This window comes from Chrysochloris asiatica, unplaced genomic scaffold (assembly GCF_000296735.1).
Source record: "Chrysochloris asiatica unplaced genomic scaffold, ChrAsi1.0 scaffold00080, whole genome shotgun sequence".
NCBI lineage: Eukaryota > Metazoa > Chordata > Mammalia > Afrosoricida > Chrysochloridae > Chrysochloris > Chrysochloris asiatica.
The window spans coordinates 1,220,404-1,227,523 of record NW_006408598.1 but is presented as its reverse complement, the minus strand read 5'-3'; the positions used below and the strand labels follow the sequence as shown (position 1 = coordinate 1,227,523).

General features: G+C 42.0%; 2 pseudogenes; both read left to right on the top strand.

Moving 5' to 3' along the window:
* LOC102833793 overlaps positions 1–1,110 on the top strand; it is a 15,920-nt pseudogene extending 14,810 nt beyond the window's left edge.
* A 3,859-nt stretch (positions 1,111–4,969) lies between these two features.
* On the top strand, positions 4,970–5,343 carry LOC102818026 (annotated as a pseudogene).
* Positions 5,344–7,120: the final 1,777 nt, after the last annotated feature.

Below are 7,120 nucleotides of genomic sequence, written 5' to 3'. Positions count from 1 at the left end.
TAATGAGTAGGAACCAACTCAACACTTAACAACAACATATAAATTTCAGTGGGTTTTCATCTCTAGAGAACCTAACCTAAGAAAGTTGCTAAGTGCCATCAACTCGGCTCTGACTCATAGCGACCCTGTAAAGGGTTTCCAAGAAGCAGCTGGTGGATTTGAACTGCCAACCTTGCATTAGCAACCCAATACTTATCCTACAGTGCCACACCAGAACTTCATATGGTCTCCCAATCCTACTCCCAGAGATATACCCAAGAAAATTAAAAATATATTCTATCCACAAACTTGTACATAGATGCTCATAATATATTCAGAGCCCCCAAAGTGGGAAAAAACCAAATGTTCAGTGGATGAACTGACAAAGAATTCTTTAGTATACCCATTGCAGTATCTTGAATTTACTTGATTAAGGGTTTTCTATCCAAAGTTTTATTGATTCCAACCAAGTAACTGGGTGGGACCATGCAAATAAGGTATACAGGACTCTACAGCTGAGATTGGTTAGCTTTGCTATCCAGCTAGGTTTAAAAGGAGCAATCTCAGAAGCATGAACAGATGATCCCAAACCATCAAGAAGGAAGGGCATGGATCTCGTCCTCCTGAACTTCCAGGTTCTGGGTCAGAGAAACAGAGGAAAGGCGAGACACTCCAGGACTCAATGCTTAAGTATGCAGATAGTCACCAGCCCAGGATTTTTGGGGTGTATTGGAGAGTAATGTAGGAACTGAATCCCCCAGACCAGCACGAGACTGGGGCTCCCGGAGACCTTTTCATGGGTTTGATGATATGTGGCCTGTGACCCCACATCCTAGAGCCAGAGAGGATAATGATCTGGATTCCCAGGTTTCTCTGGAGGGCCTCGGCCCAGTTCTACAGCCCCAGCCCAGATCCTATTTTAAGAGTGTATCTGTGACCACGATCACTAAGCCAGATGGTACGGTAGAGAAACACCATACTGTGGTGGACAGTGAGCGCTGGTCAGAGACCACAGTGACCCGCCAAGAAGCAAATGGCAGTCCTACACATGATAAAAAATCACCAAGACCTTCAGTCCTGGATGATACCTCTCCCATACTAGATTTATTCCTTGGACATTGGTTCCGGTAGACTTGTTAACCCTCAGGCACCATGGACTCCTTTCCATTTCCCACCACCAATGGGCTTAGCTGCTGTTGTCACACTGGGGACTTGGGTAGATGGAGCAGAGAATTAGAAGTATGTCAGTATGCCACTCACCTAAACTGACCAATAAAACCTTTATTTATGCTTAAAAAAAAAAAAAAGAATGAAGGGCATGGAGTATGAGATCCCTTCCTAGAGAAGTGGTGAAAGCAGAGGTAATGGCAGAGGCGGTGGCATGGAGACACACAGCAGCTGCAGGCTCTAGACCCAGGGACTAAATAAAGCTGAGTGTCTGCAGGCAGGTGACTGGCTTTGGGAATTCACAGACTGGCTTAATGAGCTTTGTAACAGTTGCCTGAGTAAGGCAGAGGCCAAGGAACCACCCTGCCGAGAAGCCAAAGCCAAGAGTCAGGCATGTCTGCAATATGGCAGAGCAGAGGCATTTCAGATTACAAAACTGCTGCATCCTGAGTTAGTTTTGATCCTTGAATTATCACTTGTTCACTTCCCTAATAGGCCCCATTATCATGAGTACTGCTCTGAGGTCTGTGTGGCCACTGCAATGACTGTGGAACCTAGATGTGAGCAGGGAGTGCTGTGGGAGGCATGGTTGGTGGCAGACAAGGGTAAAGAAGGTTGTAGTGTGGAGGCATGTCTGAGCTCTGCTTCATAGGAATCAGCCTTGGGCTGATTTCTAGTTTGACTCTCTTTTCCCTTTGGGAAGCCAGAGGAAGTCAGACACAGCCCCCACATGGTTTAAGCACCCATACAATGGAATATAATTCAGCAATTAAAAAGGGAAAAAGTACTAATAGATGCTACAATGTGGATGAAACTTGAAAACAATGGAAAGGGTCATTTACAAAAGGCCACAAACTATACGGCTTTATTTATATCCAATATCCAAAAATAGTCCTATCTGTAGACAGAAGTAGATCAGTGGCTAAGGAGTTTAAGAGAAATGGGTAGTCTGCACTGGTGGGCATGGGGATTCTTTTAGGGACATAAAAGTTTTAAAACCAATTGTGGTGATAACTGAACAACTCTGTGAATATACTGTTATTGTTGTTGTGAAGTGCCATTAAGTAGGTTCTGACTTATAGCTCTGCCTTGCATAGGGCTTCTGATGAGCGACTAGTGGATTTGAACTACCCACCTTGCAGTTCAAACCAACCTTGCAGTCAAGTGCTTAGTCTATAGCACCACACCAGGGCTCCATGACAATAATGGTGGTGGTGACTATAATAAATACCATTAAACAGTACATTCTAAATGAACGAATTGTATGACACATAAATTACACTTCAATACAGCTATTTTAATTTATTTATTTATTTGTTTGTTTATTATCTATCTATCTATCTATCTATCTATCTATCTATCTATCTATCTATCTGTGGGTTCTTACTACTTCCAGAGCACTGAGTTTCTATTTACGGTGATGGGAAAACCACAGAGTCAGTAATAGAAGGAAGAGGTAGAAGAACGTGTGGTTAATTGTGTCCATGAACAAACTGCCTCCTGTGTCATGATTCTGGAACTGAATGGTACCTGGCTACCATTACTGAGCATTTTGATCAAAGTTCCATAAAAAGAATCCTAACTAAATGGGGAGAAATGAGTAACAGAATTTCAATTCTCACAGAACCCTAATTTTCTGGAGTCACTGAGGCTGAAGGGGAGCCCTGGCAGTATGGTGGGTAAAGTGTTCAGACACTTTAAGTTAACTGAAAGGTCAGTGATTCAAATCTGCCAGCTGCTCTGTAGGACAAAGATGCTGCAGTCTTTTTCCATAATGATTTACAGCCTGGGAAACCCTATAGGGAAGTTCTACTTTCTATAGTTTAGTTTTTGGTTTGGGGTTGGAAGATGAATATACCCTTGAAACTATTGCCCTGAGATTATCTTCCAACCTTATAACAAAAATAGCCCGATATCTTCTTTAACCTAAACAGGAATTTAATTTAACTAGTAAAAAATATCTGCCTTGTGTTCTTTTAAGAGTTATCTATGTGGGATCAAACAAAATAATAACTCAAAAAATTAGATAAGAAACTTAATGGCAATTTGGAAAAGAAGGGCAAGAATGGTTGCACAACTTGAAAAATATAAATCAATGTCACTGAATTGCACATTTAGATTGTTAAAATTGGTGTTCTATGTTCTACTGTATATATTGTTGTTGTTAAGTGCTGTCAAGTCAGTTCCGACCCATAGCAACTCTGTATAGGGTTTCCAAGGAGCAGCTGGTGAGCCTGAACTGCCAACCTTGCAGTTCAAACAGCTTTGCAGTCTGACGCATTAACCCACAGCACCATACCAGGACTATATATGTGGTCAACAGCAAAGTGAAATTTAAAGCTTCTTGATTCCTGTTACCTTTTCGTGGTCACCAAATCCAAAAAGTTTTTTCTTCTGCTCTCTTTGGTGAGCATAGCAATCTACTATCCTACCTCTGATGTGTATAGCTATGTCTGTCCTATTATTTGGCTTGGGAGGACAGCCTGACTCTGATTTCCATCCAGGTCCCAAACATTCGTAATAGGGAAGCTCAGAAATAGGCCTCTCTTTCTCCCAGTCCCTTCTTGTCAGAGATGCCTTCCTCCCTGTTCAGAGGGCATAGTAACTTTCTGTTCCTTGCTCATGTACTGGCACCACACAACACCTGGCCAACCCACCATCTTTATCACTCCAGTAACATCAAAGAACGTACCCCATGGGAAAATGGCCCTTGGTATTTTTCTAACCCATTTTCTCATTCATCAAAAAATGCAAGCTTACATAATTACTCTTGTATCTAGAGGGGGGAAGGATATTCTGATTACGCATCTTGCTAACAGAATGTTTTATGCTGTGTTCATCTGAACAAAAGACACTCCTCTGGCAACAAGGTGGTCAGTCACAAAAGACCATATACAGGTGCACCTGCACAAAGGCCCCTCCCTTAATGCCTTTCCCATGCAATGTAGCATGTTGCTGTTGTGAAGTGCCGTCGAGTCAATTCCAACCCTGTATAGGGTTTCCAAGGAGCAGCTAGTGAGCTTGAACCACCAATCCTGCAGTTTAAATGACTTTGCAGTCTGGTGCATTAGCCCACAGCACCACACACCCCTCCAATTCATACTATAAAAACCAGTTCCTCTCCATTCCTTCACTTACAGCACATCAAGGGTTGCTTGTGAACTAAAAATCTCACCCTTGAATGGGGAACCTATTAGGAAAAACTGGCTCCAGATAAACCCTACTCCATTTATCATCATCCTTATTAATTTCTAAGTAAAAAAGGTCTGTGACCCTATCAGTAAGTAGTGAGATTATTAGTTCTGAGCCATGCACCGCCTGATTCATTTCACTGGCTACATCAGTGACTGACAGCCTAGCCTCTGGCCTATTCTTGAGTGTCTCCTTCAGCAATTTCACCCATTTCCAATGTTTTAAAACAACTATCCCCTCAGCTAGTCATGGTTACTAGCTCTTGAGTTTGTCTCTTGAATTCTATCTAGTCACAGTTTTGCCCACAGGTTTGCCTGGATCGTCCTAATACTGAACCTACTGAAACAAGCTAATTTCCACCACACATGTAGTTCTTTCCCCGTTACTCCTTTTTTTTTTTTTTTTTTTTTTTAATGTTGTCAGCTGCTATCTAGTTGACTCCAAATTCATGGATGGGATCAGATTGTGGTGATCCATACAGTTTCCAATGGCTATTTTTTACAGTAGATTACCAAAGCACCCAACTTTTGGTGCCATGCTGGTCCACAAAGGTGCCAGTGGGAAGTCGGCCATTGGGTGGGAAGTACATACGGCCTCGGACACCTCAGCTGACAACTGTGGGCAACATGTTATGATGCCATCTCATAGCAACCTGGCTACTGGGATTCCCAATAGTAAAGTGAAGTACTCAAGTCTCTCCAGCGCAGATGATGGCTACCACTGACTTCCAGTTTAAAAAAGCCTTCCTAAGATCCTTTTAAAGTCACTGCACTTTGCCACTGTGCTGTTTTCTGTTTTTTATTGGCACCTTTATTATTATCATAGGTTCCCTCCTGCTGGTGGGCTACATAAGCAAAGAGCAGGTGGGTGGACCAAACTATTCCTGTCCTGATCATTGGCATCCTGGTGTTCCTGCCAGGACTCTACCACCTTCCCATCAACTACTATGAATCCAAAGGCTACCAGGGATACTCCCATGATGGCATTCCAGACTTTGATGACTAGCACCCATTTCATGCCACTGTCTGCCTTGTGGTTAGCAGTCCAGTGCTGATCTTTCAGCACCAAACAAGGAGTCCATCATGGAAGAACAGTGACATTAATTGCATGAAGAAACAGGAAGTTGTTCTGTAGTGGAATGTGTTGTAGCCACTATCCTTTTTAGAGGTGAATACTTTTAAATAGTCGAGAAAAAAAAATAAATAGATTACCAGGCCTTTCTCACTACTGCGCCTTAGTTTAGGACCTCTGTTTAAGCCTGTTCAGCATCACAGATACACTAAGTCTCCACTGACACACTGTGCATGAAATTCACTGGGCATGAGTGACTAACAGTCAGTCAGGTCACAGCATGGAGGGCAAGAATTCGACCACTGCACCATAACAGAGCATCACCCTTTTACATGACTTGTGAGGAAAGTCCGACTCTGATTTCCCTTCAGGCCCCAAACATTTTTAAGTCCCCCTGAAGGCATCTTTGTCTGTTTCCAGTTTCCAAATTCTATCAATTTCTTCTTCAGGTCTTTAACTTCCATTTCTCTATTGCTTTCAGTTTTTGTCAACCTCTATGTGTTCAACCATTTCAAGAGGTAGCATAAGACCAAGAAGTGATGGTACTGAAGGATGAAGTCCATGCAGTATTGAAGGATAGGTGAATAGCAAAGCTCAGGAAATGGTGGAATACAAACTGAAATCTTTCAACACTAGAGGCACTCACTCAAACTTCTATGCCAAGAAATTTTGAACGGATTGGAAAAATTCCATATTTGTGCCCATTCCTATGAGCCATGACCCAAAAGAATGTGCAAGTCATTGAACATTATCATTAATATCACACACAAGTAAATTTTGCTGAAGATAATTTTTAAAAGGCCGCTAACAGTATTTCGACAGGGGAACTGCCAGAAATCAAGCTGGATTCAGAAGAGGATGTGAACTAGAGGTATCACTACTGACGTTAGATGAAAGCAGAAAATACTAGAAAGATGTTTACTTGTGTTTTACTGACTATACAAAAGCCTTTGATTGTGTGTATTATGGCAAGCTATGGATAACAATGTGACAAATGGATATTCCAGAATACTTGATTATGGGCATGAGGAACCTGTACACAGATTAAGAGGCAGTCATTTGAACAGAACAAGGGGCTAATGAATGTTTTAGAAATAGGAACGTGTGCCAGGGTTTTATTCCTTCACCATAGATATTCAACCTGTATGCTGAGCAAATATTTTGATAAACTGGATTATATGAAGAAGAATGTGACATAAATCCAGAAACATTACAGCCAAGAAACTCTACAAGGTAGTTCTGTTGTTTTATGGGGTCATGATGAGTCAAAATTGACTTGGTGACTCTTAATAACAGTATCAATTCATGTTACTTAGTAATTAAAACAACAAAAAGTATGAAACTAAAATCAGCTGTTTTCAGGTCAGAATTTACTGGTTAGCTGAAATAGGGTAAGAACTTTCAGTTGTTGTTATTGTTAAGTGCCGTTGAGTCAGTTCCAACCCACAGCAACCCTGTATAGGTTTCCGAGGAAAGGCTGGTGACCTTGAACTGCCAACCGTGCAGTTAAACCGACCTTGCAGTCCAGCACATTAACACACAGTGCCACGCCAGTACTCCTGAACCTACAATGTTGTTGTTGTTATGTGCTGTGGAGCTGGTTCTGACTCATAGTGACCCTGTACAGGGTTTCCGAGGTTGTATTCACGGGACCAGAATACCTCATCTTTCTCCCGCAGAACAGCTGGTAGTTTTGAACTGCTGACCTTGC